This window comes from Panthera pardus, unplaced genomic scaffold (assembly GCF_024362965.1).
Source record: "Panthera pardus isolate Hobbes unplaced genomic scaffold, ASM2436296v1 HiC_scaffold_1, whole genome shotgun sequence".
In the NCBI taxonomy this organism is placed as follows: domain Eukaryota; kingdom Metazoa; phylum Chordata; class Mammalia; order Carnivora; family Felidae; genus Panthera; species Panthera pardus.
The window spans coordinates 72,082,994-72,095,471 of NW_026526654.1; the positions used below are offsets into that span (position 1 = coordinate 72,082,994).

General features: G+C 38.4%; 2 long non-coding RNA genes across 2 annotated transcripts in view; both read left to right on the forward strand.

Annotated features, from left to right (window-relative positions):
• LOC109266005 (uncharacterized) overlaps positions 1-793 on the forward strand; it is a 34,923-nt gene extending 34,130 nt beyond the window's left edge. The window contains exon 6 of the long non-coding RNA XR_002079474.2: positions 769-793. This is a non-coding gene — a long non-coding RNA (uncharacterized LOC109266005). The remainder of the gene's footprint in view (positions 1-768) is intronic.
• LOC128776175 (uncharacterized) lies at positions 785-12,162 on the forward strand. Its single transcript, XR_008421200.1, has 5 exons — positions 785-813; positions 8,824-8,877; positions 9,882-9,935; positions 11,067-11,120; positions 12,109-12,162. It is a non-coding gene; the product is annotated as an uncharacterized LOC128776175 (long non-coding RNA).
• The last annotated feature ends 316 nt before the right edge of the window (positions 12,163-12,478 follow it).

Consider the following 12,478-nt stretch of genomic DNA (forward strand, 5'->3'; position numbering starts at 1 on the left):
TCCAGTTAATAATACTGTATTGCATGTTTGAAAGTTGCTAGGAGAGTAAATCTTAAAAGTCATCATCACAAGAAAAAATTCTCTAAGGTGACACATGTTAACTAGACTTACTATGGTGATCATTTTGTAATATATACAATAACAAATTATTAGTTGTGCACTTGAAACTAATATAATGTATGTCAATTACACCTTAATAAAAAAAGTTGTTAAAGGATTAACAGCAAGAAAAGTCATTCTGATGATGTGCTCCACTTTCAAGAAACGTTTGTGAACATAATTTAGGCATATTCTTGTTTCTGCCCTACCAAATAGCAACTAGGGACTGGCCTTGCCATTGAAATTCTCATTGGTTGGGCATTTCTGTCCATTAAATCTGTATCCTTTCATCAACCGTTACCTGGATCCACCTCCCCATCCATATACTCTCATGCCTGTCTGTCTCTCTTCCCAGATTTATTCAGCACTTTCCAGAATTGCAGAGAAATTGGGAAAGAAGCAAGGATATTAATCATCATTGCTGCTTCTATTTCCAGTAAATATGTACCTGTGTACACACACACACACACACACACACACACACACTGGAGGCTGGCTTATAGGTTACACTGTGGTAACTCAAAGCTGTTGCTTCAGTTTCTGTCACCTCTCTTCGGGATTTGTGATGTGTGATTTACTTTTCGTGTCTGAAATTCCTTTCAGGAAAGAGCATGATTTCCTTCCACGTCATCTGACTTTCTTTTTTGTGTATTTTTTTCCCTTTGGCAGACATAACAACACTCCAGTGTCCTCTGGCCACAATATCAACGATAGGTGAGTTGATTTTCTGTCATCTGGGTGGGAAAACCACTTGGAAGCATCAGTGGCATTAGGGCTTGTTCATGATAGCTTGTCAGCTTCTGTATGTAATTTTTTTTCTGCTTTGGATCTAAATAGAAAAGGAACAGATCAAAGAGGGAGAACATTTATTATGGGTCTGTTTGTGAGCGTTGGGGATTAGCAGTCAAAACACTTGGGAAACTGGGGGACCTAGGTGGCTCAATCGGTTGAGTGTCCGACTTCGGCCCAGGTCACGAACTTGCGGTTCCTGAGTTCAAGCCCCTCGTCGGGCTCTGTGTTGACAGCTCGGAGCCTGGAGCTTCCTTCAGATTCTGTGTCTCCCTCTCCCTCTCCGCCCCTCCACTTCTTGCACTCTGTCTCTCAAAAATAAAAAAGATTAAAAAAATTTTAAAACAGTTGGGAAATTATCACAGTGTTTGTATATGACATTCTACTTGTGTGGAACAAGGGAGGAGAGAATCTACTGGGAAGCAAATAGGCAAAAGCAGTGGACAGGGAGCAGAGGCACCCTCAGCAGAAAATAAAGGAGCTAAGAGACCTAAGATCTTTCCATCACCCTTCAGAGCTCTGCTACTTGTGAGGCTAGTTGTTCTAAACCCAAACTCACCATCATATTGGATGGAGCCCCTGCCCTGGCCTGAAGTTACTTGCCCATACTGGAAGAGCAAGAAAAACTTCATGAAGCATGAAAATATAGTTGAATTTGAAATAAATGTAAGCACAAAAGGCACATAAACACTGGGGTTCAGTTCAGTAGTAAAGAAATGTTTTTAAATCTTTATCCATGAATGATTCTTGTACAAGCTTAAGAATTTCATTTCTACCATATAAAGCTGCATTTCTGGGGGGAAATGAAATACTTCTTTCCAGATAACCAAATTACATAAGAATTTTTGAGGGTTCAACCACATTATCAAGTGTAGATAAATTGTAGCTAATTTGAATGAAAAAAAGTAAGTAAGGGATCACATGGTGTTTGATCAGATACATTTTATCCTTTAGTTCTGATTGGAATGAATTGACATCAGTAACTGATAAGGAAGTCACCAGTAAAAGGTGGTGTGTGTGTGTGTGTGTGTGTGTGTGTGTGTGTGTGTGTGTGTGTACGGTATATGTATATGTAAAAATACAAGATATTCAGTGCAGAGTTTCTTGGACACTCTTTCTAAAGTGTTGGCAATATCAACTTCTGTATATAACATTTTTTTTATCTAATTGGATAGAGGAGGAACAGGCCCTCCTGTCTTGAGTTAGCAGCAGCCAAAACTCTTGGGAAAGCTGTCAGATTGCTGTATATGAGATTCTACTAGATTGGGCTGTATTCATTTGCCAGGGATGCTGTAATAAAATATCATAAAACGGAATAGTTTAAACAACAGAAGTTTATTGTCTCAGTCTTAGAGGCTACAAGTTGATATCAGGATGTCAGCAGGGTTGTTTCCTTCTGAGAGCTGTGAGAAAGAATCTAGTCCATACCTCTCTCCTAGCTTCTGGTGATTGCTGTCAATCTTTGCTGTTCTGTGGTATGTAGCATCATGGCTCCAGTTACTTCCTTAATCTCTGCATGGGTGAAGTATGTGTGTCTGTGTCTAAATTTTTCCTTTGACTATCCAGTCAGACTGGATTAGGAGCCCCCCAAACCAGTTTGACTATATCTTAATAACATCTTCAGCAACCCTATTTCCAACAAAGTCACATTCTGAGTTCCAGGAGATAGGATTTCAACATTTCAGTTTTGATGGGACTGTATCCAACTTATAATATGTGACAAGTGAGGAGAGACTCCTATCTGGAGCAAGGAGAATGATGGCAGTGGACTGGAATCTGCCCCATACCCTCCAGAGCTCTGCCACTATGTGAAGTGACCCTCAAACTCAATCCCACTACTATAGTGGATACAGCCACTGCCTCAGGCCTGTAGGGCTTGACCCAGTCTGAGAAGCAGGAGAGATGACCATGATGGGTGAAAGTAAGGAGGTGATGGAAGGACTTGAGAATCAGGCATTTAGATGGAGTAAGAGGGATGTGTACTTAATAAACTGAAGTTAAAGTGAAATAAATGCCACCACAAAAGGCTGTTAGTTATTGGGATTAGGGAAAAGTAAAGACCATTACTTAAACCTTGATGCTTACTATTTTCACAGTCCTAAGATATTAATTACCACCATACAAAGTCTCATTTCTTCTTTTCAATTTTTCAATTCCAGTATAGTGTTATATTAGTTTCAGGTATACAATATAGTGATTCAACAATTCTGTAAATTATTCAGTGCTCCTCATGATGAGTGTACTCTTAATCCCCTTTACCCCCCACCTACCTCCCCTCTGGCCTAGTTAGGAATCTGGTTTAGGAGTCTGATTATTTTTTTTGTCTCATTTTTCTTTGTTGGTTTGTTTTGTTTCTTGAATTTTTACATATGAGTGAAATCATAGGGTATTTGTCTTTCTCTGACTTGTTTTGCTTAGCATTATGCCATCTAGATCCATCCAAGTTGCAAATGGCGAGATTTCATTATTTTCTATTGCTGAGTAATATTCCATTGTGTATATATACCACACCTTCTTCATTCATTCAACTATCAATAGATGCTTGGTTTTAGCCGTTCTGACAGGTGTGAGGTGATATCTCATTGTGGCTTTGATTTGCATTTCCCTAATGATTAATGATGTTAAGTATCTTTTCACATGTCTGTTGGCCATTTGGATATCTTCTTTGGGGAAATGTTTGTTCATGTCTTCTGCCCATATTTTAATTGGATTATTTGGTTTTTGGTGTTGAGATGTATAAGTTCTTCACATATTGGATGGAGCCCCTGCCCTAGGCCTGAAGTTACTTGACCATATTTGATACTAACCCTTTATCAGATATGTCACTTGCAAACATCTTCTCCCATTTAGTAGGTTGTCTTTTAGTTTTGTCGATTGTTTCCTTCACTGTGCAGAAGCTTTTTATTTTGGTGTGATCCCAATAGTTTATACTTCTTTTGTTTTCCTTGCCTCAGGGAAATATCTAAATAGATGGGGCTACAGCTAATACCAGAAATTACTGCCTGTGCTCTTTTCTAGGATTTTTATGGTTCCAGGTCTCACATTTAGGTTTTTAATCTATTTTAAGCTTATTTTTGTGTATGGAATAACAAAGTTATTCAGTTTCATTCTTTTGCAGGTAACTGTCAAATTTTCCAAACACCATTTCTTAAAAAGACTGTCTCTTTTCTCATTGGATATTCTTGCCTCCTTGTTGAAAATTAATTTGACTGTATTATCGTGGGCTTATTTCTGCCCTCTTGATTCTGTTCTACTGACCTATGTATCTGTCTTTATGCCAGTACCATACTTTCTTGATTACTACAGCTTTGTAGTATATCTTGAAATCTGGGATTGTGATACCTTTAGTTTTATTCTTTTTCAAGATTGCTTTGGCTACTCAGGGGTCTTTTGTGATTCCATATACATTTTAGGGTTCTTTTTCTACTTCTGTGAAGAATGTTGGTAATTTCATGGAGATTGCACTGGATCTGTGGATTGCTTTGGATAGAAATTTTAACAGTATTCTCCCAATCCATGAGCATGAGTATTTTTCTGTTTGTTTTGTCATCTTCAGTCTCTTTCATCAGGTGTTTCATAGTTTTCAGAGTACAGGTCTTCTATCTCCTTGGTTAAGTTCATTCCCAGGTATTTTATTTTATTATTTTTGGTGCAGTTGTAAATGGGACTGTTTTCTTAATATCTCTTCCTGCTACTTTCTTAATTTTCTTTTTTACAGGTTTTATTTATTTTTGAGAGAGGGAGAGACAGCGTGTGAGTGGGGAAGGGGCAGAAAAAGAGAGAGATACAGAATGCTCAGGCTCTGAGCTGTCAGCACAAAACTCATTGTGGGTCTTTGAACCCACAAACCTGGGGATCATGACCTGAGCTGAAGTTGGTCACTTAACTGACTGAGCCACCCAGGTGCCCCTCTTAATTTCCTTTTTGATTTTATTTTGGTTGACCTGTTTATTGTTTAGTAGCATATTATTTAACCTCCATGTATTTGTGTTCTTTCCAGTTTTCTTCTTGTGGTTGATGTGCTAGTTTCATAGTGCTGTGGTCAAAAATGCATAGTATGCATTCAGTGTTTTTTACTTTGTTGAGACTTGTTTTGTGGCCTAACCTGTGATTGATTCTGGAGACTGTTCTGTGTGTTATTGGGGAAAATGTGTATTCTGCTGTTTTAGGATGAAATGAAATGTTCTGAAAGATCTTTTAGATTCATCTGGACTAAAGCCACTGTTTCCTTATTTGATTTTCTGTTTAGATTATCTGTCCTTTGATGTAAGTGGGGTGGTGAAGTCTCCTACTTTTACTGAATTATTATCAATTAATTTATGTTTGTTATGAATTACTTTATGTATTTGGGTACTCCCATGTTGAATGCATACATATTTACAATTGTTATATCTTCTTGTTGAATTGTTCCCTTCATGATTATAGTAATGTCTTTCTTTGTCTCTTTTCAGTCTTTGTTTTAACATCTATTATGTCTAATATAAGTATTATCACCCCAGCTTTCTTTCCACTTTCATTTGTATGACAAATGCTTTCCATCCCTATACTTTGAATTTACATGTGTCTTTAGTTCTGACATGTGTCTCTTGTAGGCAGCCAATAAATGAGTCTTGCTTTTTTTATCCATTCCATCACCCTATGTCTTTTGACAGGAGCATTTAGTCTGTTTACATTCAAAGTAATTATTGATACGTATGTACTTAACTACCGTTTTGTTACTTTATAGTGGTTTTATTGTTCTATTCGTTTCTTCTCTTCCTTTTTCTCTCATGGTTAGTTGGATTTCTTTAGTGATACACCTGGATTCCTTTCTCTTTATTTTTTGCATATCTATTACTGGTTTTTGTTTGTGGCTCCATTAGGTTTATATATAACATCTTATACATATAGCAGTCTATATTAAGTTGATGGCTGCTTAAATTTGAACCCATTCTAAAAGCACTAAATTTTTACTCTTCCCCCACATTGTAGATATATGGTGTCATACTTTTCATCTTTTATTTTGTGAATCCCTTGGCTGATTTTTATAGATGTACTTAATTTTACTGTGTTTGTGCTTCCTACTTGTCTTATTCCTGCTTATGATCTCTTTTTGTTTCACTCAGAGTCCCCTTTAAATTTCTTGTAGGGTTGGTTTAGTGATGTAGAATTTGTTTAACCTTTTGTTTGGGAGACTCTTGATTTCTCCTTCCATTCTGAATGATGGCCTTAATGGATAGAGTATTCTTGCTTGCAAGTTTTTTTCTTTCAGCACTAATATATCAGCCATTCCCTTCTAACCTACAAAATTTATGTTGAAAAATCAGTTAATAGCCTTATGGGGTTTCTTTCGTATATAACTGTTTGATTTTTCTTTTGCTTCTTTATAAATTCTCCCTTATCACTACTTTTTGGCATTTTAATTACCATGTGTCTTGGTGTGGACCTCCTTGGGTTGATTTTGTTGGGGGTTCTCTCTGCCTCCTGGATCTGGATTTTAGTTTCCTTCTCCAGGTTAGGAAATTTTCCTACTATTATTTATTCAAATAGATTTTCTGCCCACTTTTGTCTCTCTTCTACTTTTGGGATTCCTATAATGCAAATGTTATTATGCTTGATGATGGCACTGTTTCCCTTAATATATTCTCCTTTTTTTATTGTTTGTTTTTCCTCTCTCATGTTCAGCTTGATTGCTTTGTATCACTCTCTCATCCAGGTTGCTGATCCACTCTTCTTCTTCTAGTACTTATTTCCTCTAGTGGGTTTTTTTTTTTTTTTTTTTTTTTTTTTTTTAGTGAGTGTGTGAGTGGGGGAGAAAGGGAGAGAGAAAGAGAATCCCAAGCAGACTCCATGCTCAGTGTGGCGTCTAATGCAGGGCCCAATCCCATGACCTTGGGATCATGACCTGAGCTGAAATAAAGGGTCAGATGCTTAACTGACTGAGCCACTCAGGTGCCCCTCCCTCTAGTGTACTTTTAACTTCAGTTATTGAATTTTTCATTCCGATTGGTTCTTTTTTAAAATTTATTTATTTTGAGAGAAAGAGAATGAGCATGGGAGGGACAGAGAGAGAGGGAACAGAGGATCCCAAGTGGGCTCTGTGCTGACAGCAGTGAGCCCAATGCGGGGCTCAAACTCACAAACCATGAGATTGTGACCTGAGCTGAAGTCAGACACTTAACCAACTGAGCCACCCAGATGCCCCCGATTGGTTCCTTTTTATGGTTTCTTTCTCTTTCTTGAAGGTCTCTCTGAAGTCCTATCTCTTTTCTCAAGTTCAATGAGTATCTTTATTACCATTACTTTAAATTCTCTTAGGCATGTGACTTATCTCTATTTTATTTAGCTCTATTGCAGTGATTTTTGTCCTTTTTTTTTTCATTTGGGACATATTCTTCTCTCTCCTCATTTGTTTCACTCTCCGAGTCTGTTTCTATGTGTTGAGAAAGTAGCTACATCTCTTGCTCTTGAAAGAAGAGGTCCTGTCGTGTGCTGCAGTGGTGTCCCCTGTTCACCAGAACCTGGCACTTCAGGGGTGTCTTCTGTGTGTTACATGTGCCCTAGTGTTGTGACTGAGCTGTGTTTGCCTTCAGCCTAGTCATTTGCAATGGCTCTATTTGCCTATTGTGGGCAGGGTATATTACTTGTGTTGTTAGTAGGCCAGTCTGTGGCCACCATGGGCTTCAGGGGATCAGACCAGGCATTTGCCAGAGTTGCTGTAGCACCAAACTGCAGAGCACTCTGCCTTGTTGTTCCCTGAGAAGCTTTTGTTGGTGGGCAGGGCCTGCCCTGCCAGTGCACTTGAACTGGTGTGTGTGGTTATCTTTCCCTCTCCCCAGGGCAGGAGTCACTTTGTAGTGGTGGTCAGTGTCAGGGCTGCTTGCATACTGCTTGTGACACAGCTTTGGAGGGACTCCTGCTGAGGGTAGGTCTGCAGGAGAATGCGGGAGAGGGGTACTGGGTCCACAATGGTCCAGTGTGGGAAGGGACCTGCAGCCGCTCCTAGAAAACTCTTGTCCAGTCTGAGAGGGTGGGGGAGCATCAGCAGGAGAATGTGGGTGCATGGCACAGTTAGCAAGCTAGGTGGAGAGTGTTTGTGCTGCACTGGTTCCTGTAGGTATGCATGTAACTTGGCTGAGAGGTGGGGAAGGGAAATGGCACCTGCCAGCACTTTTGTTCCGGGAGAAGTTTCCCAAAGGTCCCTCTCCCTTGAGCACATGCTCTGAGATGAGTAAGTAAATCTTCCTGTATACCCCAAGTGTTTTACAAACTGCTATGTTTGCGCTCTATCTTGGGAAGCTGTTGGTTGTGCTGTCTCTTTAAGGGCAGGTACTTATTTCATATTGCCTTCCAGCTCTCCCAGAGCCAAGCCCACTGATTTTTAAAGTTCCAGGTGTTAAGTCCTACTGATTCTAAGAACTAGTAAGGTTGATACACCCCCCCCCCACCAGGTTTTTAAAGCCTAATGTTCTGGATTTGACTTTCCTGTATATGTTTCCCATGCCTGGGTGCATGGTGTGAAGTCTTCTCTACCTTCTATGTGCCCACAGCATCCCTCCCTCCCATGAGGAGTCCTGTGGGTCCATTTAGCTCCTGACTGTGTCTCTGACCTTCTTACCCTCTTTGATGTGGCCTATTCCCTACATTTACGAATGAAGAGTCTCCTCTGTCAGTCTTGGGTTAATTTTTGGGCTATTTATACTGATATGGGTGTTATCTAGGTGTATCTATGGAATGAGGTGAGCTCAGGATCCTTGTTTTCCACCATCTTGCCCAGAAGTCTAACACCTTATTTCTAATAAAAAATTATATACCAGGTTCAATTTACTGATATCTACATGAATGTTTAAAGATCAAACAGTTCATAAAAATAGAATAATTAGTTATTTGAACAAAAAAAAAAATAAGTGTAGAATTATATGTGGTATCTGATCATGTACCTTTTCAATCCTTTAGCCCAAACCCTAATGAATTGACATCAGAAACCTATGAGGAAGACAACAATGAAATGTGAGCTTAAAAGGCATAAAGATATGTGTATATATATAAGTAAATAATATATACACACAAACATATACATGCTCCTGTCAACACGAACACACAACACTCATACACCTGCACACACACAGATATATAACACAAAGAAATAGAATTTGTGAAATTCACCCTGAGGAATATCCAAAGCAATACAAAGTGTCTGACACTTTTTCTAAGTCTTCTCACATTAACATTGTAGATAACTATTATTTTCAGATTCACTTAAATAAAATAGGAGCAGGTCATGAAAGGGATGCTTCTTCCTCTAAGCATGTTTGTTAGCCTTAGTGGGTAGCAGCCAAACCCTTAGGAAATTACCAGATGGCCTGTATATGAAACTCTACTAGGGTGAGCCAAGAGAGGAGAGATTGGTATTTGGAACAAGGAAGAGTCTACAGGGGGCGGCACATTGAAGCCAGGAGGAAACAATGGAGATAATAGACTGATGTGTCCATGACTCTCAAGAGTTCTGCTACTGTATTAGGCTGAGACTCCATCCTAAACCTACTGTTATACTGGGGGGAAACCTCTACCTCAAGTCTTTAGTTACTTAGCCCTATCTGGGGGTCTGGAAAGACAGCCATGAAGCATGAAGAGTAAGCAGGGGATGGAGGAAATTGCCAATTATGCCATTAGTTGGAGACAAAGGGATATGTACTTATAAACCTATAAACTGAGGTCAAATTGAAAAATTCTACCACCAAAGGTAGTTACATATTGGGTTAGGGTAATGACTAAGAACACTTTACCTAAGTCTTGATGTGTTCACTATTCATGGGCCTAAGATAATCATTACCACCATATAAACCCTCATTTCTAATATGAAATGACACACCAAGTTCCAGATTGTTGATTTGCACTTGGACTGTTAAAACTCAACCAACTCATACTGTAGAATAATTGTAGCTATTTGAATGGAAAAAAGGAAATCTAGAATTACACATTGTGTCTGACTATGTACCTTTTTGATTCTTTAGCCATGCCCAGAATGAATTGATATTAGAAAACTATGAGGAATCCACCAATGAAATGTGAGATATGAATACATAAATTTAAAATTGTATGTATAATCTCAACAAATACATAAAACAATAGAGAGATTAATATTTGTAAAAAACATTCTCGGGAGTATCCACAGCAATAGAGTATCTTCAATACTGCTCCTAAGTTCTCTCACTGTAGTATATGTAGGTAACTTCTTTTAAATTTAGTTAAATCTAAAAGAGGAGGGCCTAAGAGGAATGCTTCTTCCTCTGAATGGATTTGTTTCTCTTAGCAGGAGCCAAACCCTTAGATGAAAGTCAGGAGAAGAGGGAAGGGCCTCAGAATCAGGAATTTAAATGGATAAGAGGAATGGTTTCCTCCAAACTGAAGTTGAGTTTGAAATAAATTCTACTACAAAAGGCTGTTACACACTGGGTTTAGAGTGATAGCAAAGAACTTCTTATAGATTGATGCATAAATTTTCATAGGCTTAAGGTAGTTATTAGCATCCCATATAAAGCCTCATTTCTTTCTGGGGGGGGGGGCTGTTCTCATTTAATTTTATTTTATTATTATTAATATAATTTATTGTTAAGTTAGCTAACCTACAGTGTACCCAGTGTGCTCTTAGTTTTGGGGGTAGATTCCCATGATTTATTGCTTACATATAACACTCAGTGCTCATCCCAACAAGTGTCCTCCTCAATGCACATCACCCATTTCCCCCTCTTCTCTCCAGAATTGATAAAGAAGATGTGGTTTATATATACAATGGGATACTACTTAGCAATGAGAAAGAATGAAATCCTGCCATCTGCAACAACGTGGATAAAACTGGAGGGTATTACACTAAGTGAAATAAGCCAGTCAGAGAAAGACAGATATCATATGTTTTCACTCATATGTGGAACTTAAGAAACTTAACAGAAGATCATGGGGGAAGGGAAGGGGAAAAATAGTTTCAAACAGAGAGGGAGGCAAACCATAAGAGACTCTTAAATAAAGCCTCATTTCTTATCAAAAATGACCTACCAGGTTCAATTAGGTGATACATACATGAATTTTTAAGGAGTGACCAGTTCTTGAGTATAGAGCAGTTGTAGCTTTTTAAATGGAAAAAAGTCAGTCTAGTATTTATTACACATGGTGTCTGACTATGTACCTCTTTAATCTTTTAGCATAACCCTGACTGGATGGAAATCAGACAGTTATGAGGAAGTCGCCAGTAAAATGTGAGATATAAATGAGCAAAGATAAATATAGATTTATATATATATATGTATATGCACCTATGTATGAATATACTTATATCAACACAGATGCACAAAGACATGTATGCAAACATAAATACAATGAATGAAAGGGATGAGGTTTCCAAATGCATTCTCAGGATCATCCATGACAATACAGTGTCTTTGAACGTTTCTGAATCTTCTCACTGTAGCACCTGTAGGTAACTTCCTGCCTTTTTTGGATCTATTTGGATCAAAGAGGAGCAGGTCATAAGAAGAATCCTTTCTCCTCCTAGTAACTAGCTGCCAAAACCTTTTGGAGATTTCCAGGATGTCCATGTATGAGTCTTACTAGATTGGGTGAAGAAGGAACAGAATCCTACTTAAGACAAAGTAGGAGGTAGCAGTAGCCAGTGGACAGAGAAGCCCTCAGCAGGAAGAAAGGAGCTAATTGAAACTGGGTCTGTCCTGCATACTCCAGAACTCTGCTGCCATGTGAGACTAGTGCCCCAAACCCACCACCATATTGGAGGGAGCCTCTCCCTCAGGTCTTTAGTTACTTAACCTGTCTGAGGGTCTGGAAAGACAGCCATGAAGCATGAAGAGTAAGCAGGGGATGGAGGAAATTGCCAATCATGCCATTAGTTGGAGTCAAAGGGATATGTACTTATAAACCTATAAACTGAGGTCAAATTGAAATAAATTCTACCACCAAAGGTAGTTACATATTGGGTTAGGGTAATGACTAAGAACACTTTACCTAAGTCTTGATGTGTTCACTATTCATGGGCCTAAGATAATCATTACCACCATATAAACCCTCATTTCTAATATGAAATGACACACCAAGTTCCAGATTATTGATTTGCACTTGGACTGTTAAAACTCAACCAACTCATATTGTAGAATAATTGTAGCTATTTGAGTGGGAAAAAGGAAATCTAGAATTACACATTGTGTCTGACTATGTACCTTTTTGATTCTTTAGCCATGCCCAGAATGAATTGATATTAGAAAACTATGAGGAATCCACCAATGAAATGTGAGATATGAATGCATAAATTTAAAATTGTATGTATAATCTCAACACATACACACATAAAACAACAAAGAGAGATATGAGATTTTTAAAATTACAGGTGCATCCACGGGGTGTCTTTTTTATTTCTTTAAATTCAAGTTAGTTAATATATAGTGTAGTGTTTGTTTTAGGGGTAGAATTTAGTGCTTCATCCCTTACATATAACACTTTGCGCTCATCCCAACAAATGTCCTCCTTAATGCCTGTCACCCATTTAATCCATCCCCCCACCAGCTCCACTCCAGAAACCCTGTTTTTTTCTCTATATTTAGTTGTC